The sequence below is a fragment of the Lycium barbarum genome, chromosome 10 (assembly GCF_019175385.1).
Source record: "Lycium barbarum isolate Lr01 chromosome 10, ASM1917538v2, whole genome shotgun sequence".
NCBI lineage: Eukaryota > Viridiplantae > Streptophyta > Magnoliopsida > Solanales > Solanaceae > Lycium > Lycium barbarum.
This window is the reverse complement of record NC_083346.1, coordinates 104,970,730-104,988,612: the sequence shown is the minus strand read 5'-3', so window position 1 is coordinate 104,988,612 and position 17,883 is coordinate 104,970,730. Positions and strand designations below refer to the sequence as shown.

The 17,883-nt window shown below is 36.8% G+C and overlaps 1 pseudogene; it reads right to left on the bottom strand.

The window, feature by feature from the left end:
- Positions 1 to 663: 663 nt before the first annotated feature.
- Positions 664 to 17,381, bottom strand: LOC132613238 (uncharacterized; annotated as a pseudogene).
- Between the last annotated feature and the right edge of the window lie 502 nt (positions 17,382 to 17,883).

Here is a 17,883-nt window from a genome sequence, read left to right as displayed (position 1 = left end):
AAACGAATCAATAACCGAGATACTCTCATAAGAGCTGGACAACTTCATCCCCTTGCTTGCTTGGAAAGTTACTTCTGCATCATTCACTCGGAACTTAATTTTATTCTTTTCAGAGTCCATAAATGCTCTTCCCGTAGTAGGGAACGGTCTTTCCAAGATAAGAGGAATATCTCTATCCACTTCACAATCCATAATCACGAAATCAGCGGGCAATATGAACTTACACACTTGCACCAACACATCATCTATAACCCCAACTGGCTTTTTGATAGATCTGTCTGCCATCTGTATTCGCATAGAAGTCGGTCTAGGAGTCCCCAATCCAGATTATTTGAAAATAGCAAGGGGCATCAAGTTGATACTCGCCTCATTATCACACATAGCACGGGTGAATCCATGAAGCCCAATATTGCACGGAATGGTAAACGCCCTTGGATCTTCCTTCTTCTGAACTGTAGTGGAAGCAATAATTGAACTCATACGACGAGTTAAATTCATTGTCTCATGTAGAACAAACCTTTTCTTTGTAAGTAGGTCTTTCACAAACTTAGCAAATCCGGGCATCTCTTTGACAACATCTAAGATTGGAAAATTCACTGTTAACTGCTTCAACTGATCATAGAACTTTCGACACTTAGCATCATCATTCCTCTTTGCCAACCTCTAAGGAAAGGGAGGCTTTGCTCTGTACATCCGAGTCAAAGGGCGAAGAGCCCTTTTTATCGTGTGTTTTCCTGTATCAGCAGCAACTTCAGGTATATCAGCAACTTTTTCTTCACCACGAACTTCCTCATCAAAAATAGGCACTTCAGAATGCACCTCTTCTTCCTCAATAATAGGATCTAGATCAAACACCTTCTTGTCAGCACCTTGAAGTATTTTACCACTCCTTGTGCTAATAGCAAAAGTACGTTCCACTCCTCAACCATTCTTCGAGTTTATAGTAGTATCACTAGGAAGCCCTCATTTTCTAGTAGGATGTTATTCTCTAGAAAGATCACGCATCTGTTGTTCAAGATTCTGAATAGCTGCTGATTGAGAGACCACCGTCTCTGATAGCCTAGATAATGTCTTTTCAGTGTTTGTCTAACTTTCCACCACTTTCTCAAGCATTAACTCCAACCTTGAACTACCTTGATCATTAGACTGCCCTTTTGGTGGAATGTAAAGGTTGGAACTTCTATTCCCAAAATTATCGTTGTTGTTGTTATATCTCCCTTGGTTCGCTCCACCATAGTTGTTATTGTAGTTCCCTTGGTTGTTGTTGTTGTAGTTCCCTTGATTGTATGACCCCTGCCCTTGTTGGGGTTTCCAGTATCTCTGAATTGGCCCAGGAATATCCCCTTTTGCTATGTAATCTGCATATTGTACATTCTCAATTTGCAGAGGGGGGCCCTCTTGATGTGGACCCTCTGGGACATGGTACATTCCAAGCGGCATGCCTGAGATATCTTCACAAACGTTCACCTTCTGTGCTTCTCTCATCAAGCCTCTTTGTCAGTAAAGAGAGACTAGTGGCTAATTGTGGCAATGTATGTTGTGTTTCCTGGCTATCTTTCACAATAGTTTGAATCAATGGTGTTCCAAGTGATAGCCCATCAGAATTACTTGAATGTCATGCTTGGCTGTGTGTAGTCAATCGATCAAGTATATCAATAATAGTAGAATATCAGTAATAGTAGCATAGGACTTATTCATGAAACACTTGTTGGCAGTATTATTGGCTATTGCTTGGGTCATAGGATCCAAACCTCTGTAAAACTTCTCCTTCAAAATTTGTTCTGGAAAACCATGGTTTGGACTCCTATCCAAATATTCTTTGTACCTCTCCCAAGCTTCAAAAAGTTGTTCCCCATTACGTTATTTGAACTCGTAAATCTGTTCACGAATTTCAGCTCTTTTACTCGGGGGATACCACTTCCTGAGAAACACTTTGACCATCTCATCCCATGTAGCAATAGAGTTTCGGGGTAGCTTTATGAACCATTTTCTCGCTTCTCCGGCTAACGAATATTTGAAGAGTTTCAGCCGAACCTCTTCTTGAGTCACACCCCGCTGGATATGCTGAGAGCACACATCAAGAAAGTTTGTTATATGTTGGTGAGGGTTACCATCGAATGCATTTCAAAGTATCTCTCTTGTTTGAGCATATGATAGAGGGAATTATCAAACTTGATAGTAGTAGCAATCACCCTCGGATGAATGATTGCAGATGCAAACTCTTCATTTGCTTCTAGTTCATTAGCAAAAACATTCTGGACTGGAAGTTCGTTGTTGGCCATGATCACCTGGTTTACAAGGTAGCAAAAAAGGTGTGTTGGAATATGACAAAGACTTTAAGAATAGTAAACACTATTTAGTAATTTCAAAATCGTATTCCCTGGCAATGGCGCCAAAATTTTATACGCTTATATTACACCTATTAAAGGTATAACGCGGACGTTGTCAAATATAGTAACCCAACGAGGTTGGGGTCTGTCACGACCAAACTAGGGGCCATGACGGGTACCCGAAGCTACCCTACCGAGCATCACCCAACATACTTGTCATCAAACCCTTCCTGAATATACATTACTCTCAGCACGAGACTTGTCATAATACAATCATTATCATTTCCAAAATACATCTACCTTTATGCATATAAGCCTGCTAGGCCATCAAAATGATATACGAATATACACTGAAGTAATCATGAGACATCTACTACCCATACATAAGTATCTACGAGCCTCTACAAGAATACTGAGACATAAGAACGGGACGGGACAGGACCCCGCCATACCCAATATATGTACACAAAAGGATATACCCAAATCTGCAACAGTGGAGTGCTCCTGTATATATATATGCTGAATAGGCTCCTAGGAATCCGGTCTGTCTCCTTGTCTACCTGTGCGCATGAACACAACGTCCAAAAAGAAGAAGGACGTCAGTACGAACAATGTACTGAGTATGTAAGGCATGAGTAATACTAACATAATAAAGAAATAATGAAGCATGAGGCAAAGATATAACCTGAACGTCGAGTGCCTCTTAATATGAATATTATGCCTGCTTAACTTTTTAAAGAAAACACATTTCATGCATATCAAATGCACCATCATCGTTAACCCGCGTCCGGATAATATCGCACGCCTAGTGGTATCATGTCGGGCCAATTAGGCACAGTATTATCATAAGCCGCCCGCCTTGACGGTGTCATGTCCAGCCATCTAGGCACAGTGTAATCATAAGTCGGCCTTCGCGGTGTCATGCCCGGCCATCTAGGCACAGTGTAATCTCATCATGAAGCATGCATAAGAGTTCAAGTAAAAGCGGTGACTCTATCGGAGTGACGTAAGGTCGGCAACCTCCAATTATCTTATGAAACAATCATAATCAGCACGCCTCACCGTGAAGGAATTAGCATCATAAGGTGAAACTAGCAACAATGAGCGACATCAAAGAATTCATACCACAAGACCATTATCCTCACAATAACATCATTCCATAAGCTTAAGAATCTCTAGACATAGATTCATCATCATCATTATCATATTCATAACATATCTCTTATCTTTATCTCATGAGTAGTTCTTCACAGTCATAGACTTATAATTTCCTGAATATGAGAAAGTCCTGGAAAGATAAAGGAGGTCATATTATAGGAATCATGCCTTAGAAAAAAATGGGACTAGCCTTACATACTTTTATGTCTCCTTAACACTAAGCGCTCTTCTTCCAAGCTTACGATTCTACATTCAAGAGAGTTCGTACTATAATTAGATAATCGAAAACATACTTAAGCTTAAGCTAATGCGACTAAGAGATAATGAAAATTGGGCAGCAGTTCTTTGTTTTTACAACTTTCTCCATATAAAATAACAACTCCTAAAAAACATTAACAACACCTAAGACATCAAAATCAATTAACTTCTTCAAGTTACACATTATCCGATTTTTAAAATGCCCTTCCAATGTCATCCATAACCATAACTATGGTGTACTACCATAGTCGTTGACATATAATACTTCTTCAACATTCTTAATATCATTCACCACAAGATCAAACTCATAGCACATCAAGAACTATTGTTACATCCCGTACTTTTGTACATTGGACTTGTCGTAAGTTAATCGACATAAGTTCAAGGACAAGGTTAATTATTAAGGTTATAAGTATTTATACGATGCTTAACAAGTGATAAGTAGGTGTCGTGAAGGTTGGAGGTTACACAAATCGAATAGTATAAGTTTCATCAGTATTATACTCGTACTTGAGAGCTATGGTTCGAACCGCTGGCACCGGAGAATTTTGGTCTTATACAAGTATGCAAATAAAGAGATCGGTGAATAAAAGGATGAGGTCCTAAAACGATTTAAGATTTAAAATTGTGGTTACGGTGATTGGAAATAATATTTTATGTGTGCCAAAAGAGGCTACGGAGTAGTACCATATTTTGTGATCATGATAATGAGTATATGAAGTGTGTTGAAAGTAATTATTATTTAAGTGAAATGAGATCAAGGGACTAATTATGTGTGCAATGGATTAAAAAAAAAGACTATAGTGGGATATTTTTAATAATTATTTTGGGATAAGTAGTAGGGGGTTTCCCCACGTGTAATGTGACAAAGCATTAGTAGTGACTAATGTGCATAATGGATTGAGTGGAATTTTGATGATATGTATTAATTGATGTGGAGCCCACGGCTCCTATGATATATCGATTCTTGAAAATAATCCTCAGAATTGGGAATTCTCTTAAGGATAGATATGTGCAGCAAGTTTTCAATATTATTAGGTAACTTCTTAAAGAGGAAAATGGGCAGAAACATTATTCTTGAAAACCAAACAACAACGTGACATTCTGTCCTAGGCATCAATGTGGCTTTCTTCTTAAAGAAGTAAAGTGCGATTCTTCCCGAGAACAATATTAGAGTTTTGGTCACTACTTCGATCTCGTTGTTCCGTTCTATTGTGTTGTTGAATCCTGGCTTTCTTCAAAGTGCAATAAGGTGGAATAAGAGTGGTTCTTGGCATATAAGGTAAGAATATGACTCATCTTCATGTATTCAAGTTTGTATGAGTCCTAGCTAGTTACTTGGTGAAGAAACTGTGAAAGGAAAGGTTTGAATTTATTTTAAGAAATTGGTAGAGCTATTTATGGCTAGAATTGTTGGAACAGACTTTATGATATTGTTGTTGTAGTTTTGATTGATGTTTGACATGTTTATGAAGAAGGAGAAGTTATACGACATAATGGTATATTGTGTATATAGGGTCTGTTTTGATCATGTTCTTGAGTTGTTGATGATGGGGATCCTTAAGAAATGGCTTAATTATATGGTTGTTGGCATTGTTATTGATGATTTGGCCGAGTTGAATTCTCTCGGTTTGTTGAATTTATAAAGGAAATGCTGTCCGAATTTCTATAAATGATGTGCTAGCTTAGGGTTGGATTCCTAAGTACCTATAGCTAATGTTTGGTATCTACTGACGTTGTTGTAAATCTTGGGAAGCCCGAGACTTAAGTTTGTATTAGCTTAAGAAGCGGATAAGGTATGTTAAGGCTATTCCTTTTTCTTTTTTTGGCATGGTCTATATGGAACAAACGGACGACGAACGTATAAACTCCAAAGAAGCTTCTATTCTTAAATACTAGATGGCTAATGTTCTTGATTTCCAGAAGCTATTTAATTATGTCCTGATACGTGCCTATAATTCTTGAAGTCCTATTTTGACATTATAATCCATAGTGACATTCGAGGGTATTATGCTTCCAGGTTATTCAAAGAGTTTCAGAAATAATCTTATGAGTCCCACTTGCATTCATTTGTTTCTATATATATGTAAAGCTATCCCTTCTTTCTTTTTGACATGAAATACATAAAATGAGCGGACGATGAACGTACATAATTCCCATGAATTCTAGTTCTCAGTGGTACTTGACATGATAGTTGTCTTTGATTCTCAAGTGGCGGTTCATTCTAATCATTTTATTAAGTCACAGGTGATGATATAGTTTGCATATGGTTTCTCATGGTATTCTACTTGTGCATGCTGTTAATATATCATTCACCGAGTCCCGGGCCGGGTATGTATTCATGCACAGTTTCATTGTATTATTCACCGAGTCCCTCACTAGAGGGCCGGGTACGGTATATATATGATTACTTCACCGAGTCCCTCACTAGAGGGTCGGGTACAGTATATATTTATATTTCACCGAGTCCCTTACTAAAGGGTCGGGTATGGTATATATTTACATTTTTAGTCATTTCCTTTGGGGCTACTTACATGGTTATTCTCTTCCTTCGGGGCTATTCATATTACAGGTGGTTTCTCATACTTTCACTATGGCTTATATCTCATTCTTTATGATTACTGCTGCCTTACATACTCGGTACATTGTTCGTACTGAAGTCCCTTTGCCTGGGGGCGCTTTGTTCAGTCCACACAGTCCCAGATTGTTTTGCAGGTAAAAGTATTCAGCTAGGATGGTTGGCTATCCGCTGGGATTGGCAAACTCCATTTTCTTCCTGGAGAAGTGCCGAGTCATTATGGTTATCATATGTGTGTATGGGTACGTCGGGTCCCTGTCCCGACTCATATGATTCAGGTGTTTATTCTTAGAGACTTTGCAGACAGTTTCCTGGGGTTAGTATGTTAAGATGTCATGCGTTGAGTAAAGAGACCATGTAGGCCGATATGTCAGCTTGACTAAATCGGTTTTTGATTAATTGAGTATCGTTCGCAAATTTCTATGGTTTGACGGAAAGTACTTTATTATATTTCCGAATGTTTTTGTTTATATGTCCAGTTTCATTATATGTATGCCAGAGGGTTCGCTCAGCTCTAAGTAAGGGTTGGGTGCCCATCATGCCTTGATGAGATCGGGGTGTGACAAAGTGGTATCAAGCAGTTTGTCCTAGGGGTTGTCTGCAAAGTTGTGTCTAGTAGAGTCTTGTTTATGGTGTGTTGCCCGCCACATTTATAAACAGGATGCTACAGGGCATTTAGGATGGTAACTCTTCTTTCATATCTAAGATCGTGCGATAGAGCCAAGCTATAGGAAATGAGATTCCTTATACTAACCCTTGATTTCAACAGAAGGACAGTATCGATAGAAGATAGTGAGTGATGATATTGGAAGTTATAGAGGTAAGTCATTTCGTTGAGGCTACGTTATCAGAATATGTGTTTATATGATAATGGATTGGTTGTCATAGAGGTAAGTCAGTGTAAGTACAACAAAGGAGTTGATTAAATGTATCTCTTGATGATAAGTTCAGTTATAAATTTGTGGACTGAACAAATTGAATGAATCGGTGCAAAGGTAAGCAATGGCACGAAAGATGTATGTTGGCTAAGGCAAGAATATTGAGGCATGTTTGAAATGGAAAGCTGAAGAACGAAAGGGAAAGTAAATAGGAAGGTAAAACAGGGCAAATCGCTAAAGGATCAGGTACATCTCGAGGTGTGATATATGAGGTAAGTTTTGACATCTTTTTACTTTTACTTGAAATTGGGAGCCCTGTGTGGCTGCGATATGTCGTATATATATATATATATATATATATATATATTAGCCCTGTGAGGCATTGTTGGTATTTGTTGCGTGCAGGTTTTGGATAGTAAAACATATAGAGGAAACACTGCCAAAATTTTCCTAGAATTTAAAGGAGATAAAAATATAAGCTTGTAATATGTCCTAACGGAAAAGGATGTTGTGTAAAAAGTAATGGCAGGATAGGATTAAGTTAGTAGTATCATTGACAATTACAAGAGATGAGTTAAATGTTGTTGAATTGATAGTAACGGTAATTATAAGATCGACATTGATATGGTAAAGAGAAATACTAGAGTAAATTAGGGAGACTGGTAGTACTAAAACATGACATAAAAGAGAAAGGATAACTCCAATAGAGTGTGATATTAAAGTATTGATATGATGGATAAGCACAAGTAAAATACGACATGTCTATTAGAAAAATAAAGTAACAGCATGATTGAGACAGGGGTACGAAATACGAAAGGTTATAACGAATGTGAATACATTGGTAAGACAACTTATGTGGTAAGTGTAATAGGGCTGATCAGAAGGAGTAACAGGTTAAGTATGCTTACTTCATGAAGTCTATTATATCTTATAAGCAGGCTTGTGAATGAGATCAAGAAGTGGCACTCTATAAAGTTGATTATGATCAGGATATAATGAGAACGTAGCAAGAACTGTGATACCAAGAAAGTAAAGTATACCGAGGAAACGACTAAAGATGTGACATGCTTTATATGAATAAAGAGTGAATGCAAGTGCGAAACCAGTAAGCGAGCCATGGGGCAGTAGATAAGCAAGCTTATAAGACTTTGTTAGAGGAAAGTCCAGCATAAAGGTTTCGCCATGACAGAAATGATAGCAAGCAAAAGGAAAATGAAAGTCAACTTGAAAAATAAATCAGAGAAAACTGATATGGCAAGGTAGTAACGGTTTATGATTTGTATAATCGAGATCACGAGTGATATCTTTGGTTGGATGTAAAAGACCAAGACTACAGAGAGATGAATAATGAAATAGAATGTTTGTCTGGAAAAAGATCAGCATAATAAGTCAGAGTGAACAGAATAAGTTTTGGAAGCGAAGAATGGATTGTGTAGAAGTAATCTGTTCTAAAGGACAAAGCGGTACTGAGTTAAGAATAGGGTTCCTTGTGCGAGGAATAAAGGATTGATTATAAAACGGGAGGTCATAAGATAAACTGAGGAGGAAAGAATGTAAAGGAATGAGTATGGGTATAGAAAGAAAAGGAAATATACGAGGTACGCGCGCTTAAGAAGTAGTAGTATTTTGAGAAAAGAAAGAGGCATCTCCTACGAATATCCTATACCAAGACAGAACGAATAAAGTATATAAATGAATAAGTTGGGAAGAAAAATATGGCCATGAGTTGTGAGTTTACTGTACGACGATAAAGCGATAAAGCAAGGCTATCATCAGTGAAAAAAACAATATGGTTATGATTGGTTTTGAAATCAATGTCGAGTACAACACAAGAGTAAAAGAGAATGAGGCATAAGGGGTATTAGTTGTGCATGAGACTTAGATCCTTGAAACCAAAGATAGCGGGTTTAAAGGAAAATGCATTTACGGTTGCTATAAGTTGATTACGAGAAAGATAGGAATAACTTGAGATGGGAAGAAAAGGGAAAGATGACGCTTTAAGTGAACTCTAAGTATTGAAGAATGGGATAAGCGACATTACATGGATGGTACGGATAGCTAGAGATACTACTATTTTGAGTAGCCCTATGGGACAGAAGTTGTTAATTGGAGCGGATGTAGACATTGACTCATAACTAACGGTTGAGCTAAGTAAAATACATCCTTGTTTAGATTGCTATGTTGGCTGTATTACTTTGGTTGAAAAACTGCAAGATGAGTATGTTAAGACTTCACACATGAATTACCGTAGCTATAAATTATGGGAAATGGCATGAATATGATTCAGTATAATAAGGGAATTGAGGAAAGGGATACATGAATTCAAGATTGAAAGTGAGGAAACGGATTTTTGAATGGTATAAGTATGACCCTTAAAGGGGGGAAGCGAGGAAGGAAAATACAAGTGCAGAGATTGAAACGATGAATCCTAAGATGTGACAGATATAGACTCTAACACAAAAAGTGAGAGCTATGCAGAAATAAATCTTATAGCTAGTAAATAAATGAACAAGAATCGAGCAGGTATATGAGATTGTACTGAAAATCATTCGTGAATTCCTTGAATAACGTGACATTGGGAGTAAATAGCTCAAGGAATATTGTAAAGGATAGCAATGCTATACTAGAATAGAGGCAAAGGAATTGACTGTAGAGTCATTTTTAATGATATTGCGATTTATATGTGACAAATAGGAAGGGACATAAAGTTTTCTATAGTAGGATATAAGATGTGATGATCAGGGGACAACTAAAGGAAACAAAAGAGTATGACGAGATAAGTTACAACAGATAGACAAAAGAGTTTTGGAATGTATGAGATACGTAAAATAGAACGAACCAAAGGAAGGAAAAATGTATGTATAAGATTAGATGTTCATAAACGAATCACACAAGAACGGTTATGTAACCTGCAAGTATTTACATGTTCAGAATGAAACCAATTGGGTACTTAAGAAGAGGAGTAATACGTAAGTAAGAATAGTGTGTTTGTGATACTCAGGTCCAGTTGGGGGAAAATATATGGTAAATTGAGTCGAAATGCTGAGTTGGAATTATCATTAAGGAAAAATTGGACAATTATTCTGAATATGATATAAGTTTCCTACGATAGCCCTCGGGTGTGTTAGATTACTTACCAATTTGATGGGATCATCAAATAAAGGGGGTTTTACTAGAAGAGTATTACGCCTTGGAACTTTCATTTTTATATCATTGTGGTTATAGAAAATTTCCAACAGATTACCAGAGGATTATGAAATTCTCGAAAACTACGAAGCCTTTAATGAGTCAATGAGGGATACCTACGACAGGACATCTCGGATTTAATTTATCTAGACTCTACAGATGTGAATCAATATCATTATTACGGTCATATGGAAGAAAGGAAGTGGGAGAGATATGCAAACCCTGTGAGACTTAATACCATTATTGAGCAAGAAAAAGGATCGACGAGTCCGAGTATCAGGAAGGATCATATCAGAAAAGTGACTCACTTATATCTTTTGAAAGGATATTCCTGAAGAATCGAGGGAGCATTGCAACCGAGAGTCATTACTAAGAAGAAAACTCGTTTTCAACTATTCAAAGGGAATGTGATAGATAGTTCATGTCGAAGGATTAAAATGATGACTCCAAGAAGGAGGTACGCTGTGGACTATATGACCTAAATAAATAGTGGAAGTAGACCTATAAGAATTAGAAGAGAGGATAAGAGGAACCAATATGTGATGGTAAACCTACCCAAAGGAAAGACAACTCCTATTCTACAGTGTTACTGGAAAGATGACTCCAAAACAAGAAAAACTCGACCTAAGCCTCAAACGTAGATGGATATAGTAAGTTGCAGTCAATTACGGAAGTAACTAAATTATGACCATCTTCTTTGGAAATTCAATATTAACTGGTGTCAAGTGTAGAATGGTATTAAGTTAAGCAAAAAGAGGCACAGCATGATAGATGAGTTCTAGTTTATACAGGACTAGTTTACATTCGAGGACGAATGTTCTAAAGGGGGGAAGGATGTTACATCCCGTACTTTTGTACATTGGACTTGTCGTAAGTTAATCGACATAAGTTCGAGGACAAGGTTAATTTTTGATATTATAAGTATTTATGTGATGCTTAACAAGTGATAAGTAGGTGTCGTGAAGGTTGGAGGTTACACAAATCGAATAGTATAAGTTTCATCAGTATTATACTCGTACTTTCGAGCTATGGTTCGAACCGCTGGCACCGGAGAATTTTGGTCTTATACAAGTATGCAAATAAAGAGATCGGTGAATAAAAGGATGAGGTCCTAAAATGATTTAAGATTTAAAATTGTGGTTACGGTGATTGGAAATAATTCTTATGTGTGCCAAAAGAGGCTACGGAGTAGTACCATATTTTGTGATCGTAATAATGAGTATATGAAGTGTGTTGAAAATAATTATTATTTAAGTGAAATGAGATCAAGGGACTAATTATGCGTGCAATGGATTAAAAAAAAGACTATAGTGGGAAATTTTTAGTAATTATTTTGGGATAAGTAGTAGGGGTTTTCCCCACGTGTCATGTGACAACGCATTAGTAGTGACTAATGGGCATAATGGATTGAGTGGAATTTTGGTGATATGTATTAATTGATGTGGAGCCCACGGCTCCTATGATATATTGATTCTTGAAAATAATCCTCAGAATTGGGAATTCTCTTAAGGATAGATATGTGCAGCAAGTTTTCAATATTATTAGGTAACTTCTTAAAGAGGAAAATGGGCAGAAACATTATTCTTGAAAACCAAACAACAACGTGACATTCTGTCCTAGGCATCAACGTGGCTTTCTTCTTAAAGAAGCAAAGTGTGATTCTTCACGAGAACAATATTAGAGTTTTGGTCACTACTTCGATCTCGTTGTTCCGTTCTATTGTGTTGTTGAATCCGGGCTTTCTTCAAAGTGAAATAAGGTGGAAGAAGAGTGGTTCTTGGCATATAAGGTAAGATTATGATTCATCTTCATGTATTCAAGTTTGTATGAGTCCTAGCTAGTTACTTGGTGAAGAAACTGTGAAAGGAAAGGTTTGAATTTATTTTAAGAAATTGGTAGAGCTATTTATGGCTATAATTATTGGAACATACTTTATAATATTGTTGTTGTAGTTTTGAATGATGTTTTACATGTTTATGAAGAAGGAGAAGTTATACGACATAATGGTATATTGTGTATATAGGGTCTGTTTTCATCATGTTCTTGAGTTGTTGATGATGGGGATCCTTAAGAAATGGCTTAATTATATGGTTGTTGGCGTTGTTGTTGATGATTTGGCTGAGTTGAATTCTTGGGGTTTGTTGAATTTATAAAGGAAATGTTGTCCGAATTTCTATAAATGACGTGCTAGCTTAGGGTTGGATTCCTAAGTACCTATAGCTAATGTTTGGTATCTACTGACGTTGTTGTAGATCTTGGGAAGCCCGAGACTTAAGTTTGTATTAGCTTAAGAAGCTAACAAGGTATGTTAAGGCTATTCCCTTTTCTTTTTTTGGCGTGGTCTATATGGAACAAACAGACGACGAACGTATAAACGCCAAAGAAGCTTCTATTCTTAAATACTAGAATGGCTAATGTTCTTGATTTCCAGAAGCTATTTCATTATGTCCTGATTCATGCCTATAATTCCTGAAGTCCTATTTTCATATTATAATCCATAGTGACATTCGAGGGTATTATACTTCCAGTTTATTCAAAGAGATTCAAAAATAATCTTATGAGTCTCACTAGCATTCATTTGTTTCTATATATATGTAAAGCTATCCTTTCTTTCTTTTTGACATGAATTACATAAAACGAGCGAACGATGAACGTACATAATTCCCATGAATTCTAGTTCTCAGTGATACTTGACATGATAGTTGTCTTTGATTCTCAAGTGGCGGTTTATTCTAATCATTCTATTAAGTCCCAGATGATGATATAGTTTGCATATGGTTGCTCATGATATTTTACTCGTGCATGCTCTTAATATATCATTCACCGAGTCCCGGGCCGGGTATGTATTCGTACACAGTTTCATTGCATTATTCACCGAGTCCCTCACTAGAGGACCGGGTACGGTATATATATGATTACTTCACCGAGTCCCTCACTAGAGGGCCAGGTACGGTATATATTTATAATTCACCGAGTCCCTTACTATAGGGCCGGGTATGGTATATATTACATTTCTAGTCATTGCCTTTGGGGCTACTTACATGGTTATTCTCTGCCTTCGGGGCTATTCATATTACAGGTGGTTTGTCATACTTTCACTATGGCTTATATCCCATTCTTTATGATTACTGCTGCCTTACATTCTCGGTACATTGTTCGTACTGACGTCTCTTTGCCTGGGGGTGCTGTGTTCATGCCACACAGTCCCAGATTGTTTTGCAGGTAAAAGTATTCAGCTAGGATGGTTGGCTATCGGCTAGGATTGGCAAACTCCATTTTCTTCATGGAGCAGTGCCGAGTCATTATGGTTATCATATGTGTGTATGGGTACATCGGGGCCTTGTCCCGACTCATATGATTCGGCTGTTTACTCTTAGAGACTTTGCAGACAGTGTCCTGGGGTTAGTATGTTAAGATGTCATGTGTTGAGTAAAGCGACCATGTAGGCCGATATGTCAGCTTGACATAATCGATTTTTGATTAATTGAGTATCGTTCGCAAATTTCTATGGTTTGACAGAAAGTACTTTATTATATTTCCGAAATTTTTTGTTTATATGTCCAGTTTCATTATGTGAATGCCAGAGGGTTCGCTCAGCTCTAAGTAAGGGTTGGGTGCCCATCATGCTCTGATGAGATCGGGGTGTGACAACTATGATTAATGTCAAGTCGTTATCCAAGAATACCATTAATTCCACCTTCGAGCTTCATATTCTACTCCTTTCCTTTATTCAAGTTATTCTACAACTAAATACTCTTATTAACATGGATTAAATGTGAAACTCACCTTTGATCACATAGGAATGGTCCTTGGATGAAAATACTCCATTTGAGAAAAGCCCCAACATCAATTCCAAAGGGCTTCTTCGCTTCTAGCAACCCTAGAGAGCTTCCCTGCACTTAATTTCCTTGGATTAATGATGTTTGATCTTTGATTTGCCTTTGATTTATGTTAGTCGGGTGTATAGAATATTCTAGAGCTCTCAAGAAGTGTGGAGGAAACGAGAGAAATAAAAAATAAGAACTTGGGTCTAATATATATATATATATATATATATATATATACACTTGCAAATATCTGACCCGACATGATTTTATACGGACATTTATACGGTCCGTATAATTTTGTATTGTCCGTATAAGTGACCTTATATGTCCATCAGAGACTGGTCCATTCTGAAACTGTTATACGGACCATTATCCGGACAGTATAAAATTATATGGACCGTATAAATGGTCGTATAGCTCACTTTTCTCCCGAACTTTTTCTCGTCGATTCGTTTGATCTCCAATCCTTATGGAACCTTCTTAGCACTTGTTTAACACTTCATTAAAAATCTAAACATCCTTATAACTCATTCACAAGACCTTACTAAATAATATTTAAGTTGATACTTATGAAACCTTTTCCCCAAACGCGACTTATACCTCACTTTCCTTCGATGAACTTTCTTCCTCCGATTCATACAACTTCAAAATCTTATCACATACTCTTTAAAACTACCAAATGCCCTCCTTAATGTCATAAGAACTCCATGTTCACCTGAAGCTGACGTTAGTCTACGTACGACACAACGACATGAAATTCCGGGGTGTAACATGGTCGAATTCCACAGAGAATATGGTGTGAAAAGTTTACTAAACAAGTATTATACTAATCTTGCAGATGTCTGAAAAATAAAACCTAAACACTTATTTATACAAGTTAAACTCGGAATAATCAATTCCAGTCCTGTTCCAGCTTGGCTTGCACTTCGACAGGTCGTCGTTGCACTTCGACAGTCATTGACATGTTCGATGACCATAATGACGATCTGAGTATTCTTTTTTCACTCTGTACGAACTCCATCGTCGAAGCACTTCGATGGACCATCGATCATGTCGATGGTGCAAGTTGAGGATCTGATGATGATTTCATGATTTATCACTTCGCAGGAACTTATCGACGAGGCAATTCGACGAACCGTCTAGCATGTTGACGGTCCGTCCTTATGCTTATCAGAACAAATTGCTTACTTTCCTCATTTTTCGCTTTTTGAGCATTCTAACTTCGAAATACCTGCACAACACATAAAACACATCAAACTAATACAAACTTGCTCGAAAACAAGTAAAACTTAGAGTTAAAAAGCATTGGATGTGCCATAATTCCCGGCACATCAGTAATAGTTCCTATATTTGTTTTGCTTATCAATGACCAAACCACTCTGTATTAGTCCTTACATCACCCACCTTGTCTCTTAAAGGGAAAGTCAGAGATTGGGAACTACTGGAAATCTTTGCCTTCTGCTCCATAATAAAAACACTGGTCATAAAGGGACATCATGACTATCCTTTTAGGTAATACCGAGATGCCTTCTATCAGAGGATGTGGCATCACACATTAAAAATGCTATTGAAGTTTCTTAAAAGAAAGTCAGATCATCACATCAAAGAAATATTACGTTTATCACACTTATTCTGAAGCAGGAAGTTAGTGTTTCCTTCGATCTTTGCCGGTCTCTAGTTGACTTCAAAGAATTCTCTCTCATGGATTTGGCTTGGGCCCTAATACATATTCATGCGGCGTCTGCAATTACTAATGAGTCCAACTTCATATTCCCGAGTTGCAAAGAACATACGAGTTGGGAGATCCTGAACTAAGGCATGATTCTATTTTCCTTTGATGATAAAGAAAGGTATAGTAGCTTATTCCATTTGAAAGCTTTTTTATTTACGATATTTGAATGTATTTTTTATATTTCAAGCTCAAGCTAATTAGATTTGAAAAGATATTGTCTAACTTTGAATGTGTTTTAAAGCATAATAATCACTAGTGATATTAATGATTTTAGTTTATTTCAGAATTAAAAGTGATAGGACAAACTGTACAAGTAGAATAATAATCTAATTGACATACTCAATCAGGTGAAGTTTGATTATATTTTAAAATGCGTCTACTGAATATTAAATTATATTAATAGTTTGTAGCAATTCCTCAATTGAAAAAAGTTTAAAAATTAATATCGATAAGAATTTATCTAACAAGAACGATGTCACACGAAAGATTACACGAACAGAAAAAAGAAAATCGGTTATCAAGATATATTAACTACGTACCACATTTGAAGAAGCTATAATATAACATTGAATAATATATATATATATATATATATATATATATATATATATATATTAAAGTTTGACTTTAGGCCACCTATTCATTAGGAAAACCCCTCTCCCTATGGACAAAAGGTAATAATGTAGTCAGTTTATGTACATGTATATAAAATTTTAGCAAACGAATAAGTAAAATTTCGATGACAACACACTTCATAAGTTGAAGAGTATTCCGATGGCTTGCATGTTTGTAGAGAACTACATGCACCAGTGCAGCACGATCATCCTGAGGAAACGCCAAACATCCGCTTTTTCACGCAATGACATTATTATTTTGATCTCATCCTTCTAACTGTTCTTGATATCCACATTTATGTCATTAAGATTAACAAGACACTCTGCTCATTCACAATCAGGTCTAGTTCAAGGGAAAACAGAGACTGGTAGATTAAAACCATCGACTATGTAAAGAGTAAAAATCCTTTTCACCTGACCAGCTTGCTATTGTGAACTATACAAGGGTTGCTGGTAGAATACCACCAGCACCACTGCATTCTATTTGACCAGTATTACAAACTCCGCTAAAACAAGTAAAGTATTTGCCTTATTGAGAGCAATCATATCTTGCCAATATTCTTCCTGACCATGCATTTGGTATATTCAAAGTTTGTGATGCTTTTGATATTAATTTAAATTCCATAAGAATTGACACTGCTTGACTAGTTTGTGTAGCTGGCAAAATTTTGTGAGGACACTTATTCTTTATTATTAATTTAGTTGCATAATACCCTAGAGAATATCAATTTTCATTAGTAATCATAAATAGTTATATAACATCATATAAACTGTAGAACACATGAAAAATGTGATATTCATTCAGTTGTTTTCTCTCCATTGATAAAAGCCAGAGAGAAAAAATTGACTTAAATCATTCAACCGGCCCTGATATCACTATTTTGAGTAATGGATTAAATGGTTCATGATAAGTTATGCCATTTTGTGTTTTGAAGATTTAACAAACATTCGAGGAGCTAGAGAGGTACCAGGTACTCAGTCAGATCCCTTAAGTGTCGTACAGTCAACGCGCTACAGGTATAAAGTTGCGGTACTGTTACTGTATAGACTGGCAGAACGGTAGCAGCACAGTTGCAGTTTGACTATGATGAAACGTTTACTCCTATTGCAAGAATGGAAGCAATCAGGATTCTTATTGCCTTTTCATCTCATATGGAATTCAAATTGTTCTAGATGGATGTCAAAAGTGTCTTCCTTAATGGGTACCTGAAGGAGGAAGTCTTTGTCAAGCAACCTCCTGGTTTTGAAAATTATGAACATCCTGAGTATGTGTTCAAGCTTGACAAGGCTGTATATGGTTTAAAGCAAGCTCCTTGGGCATG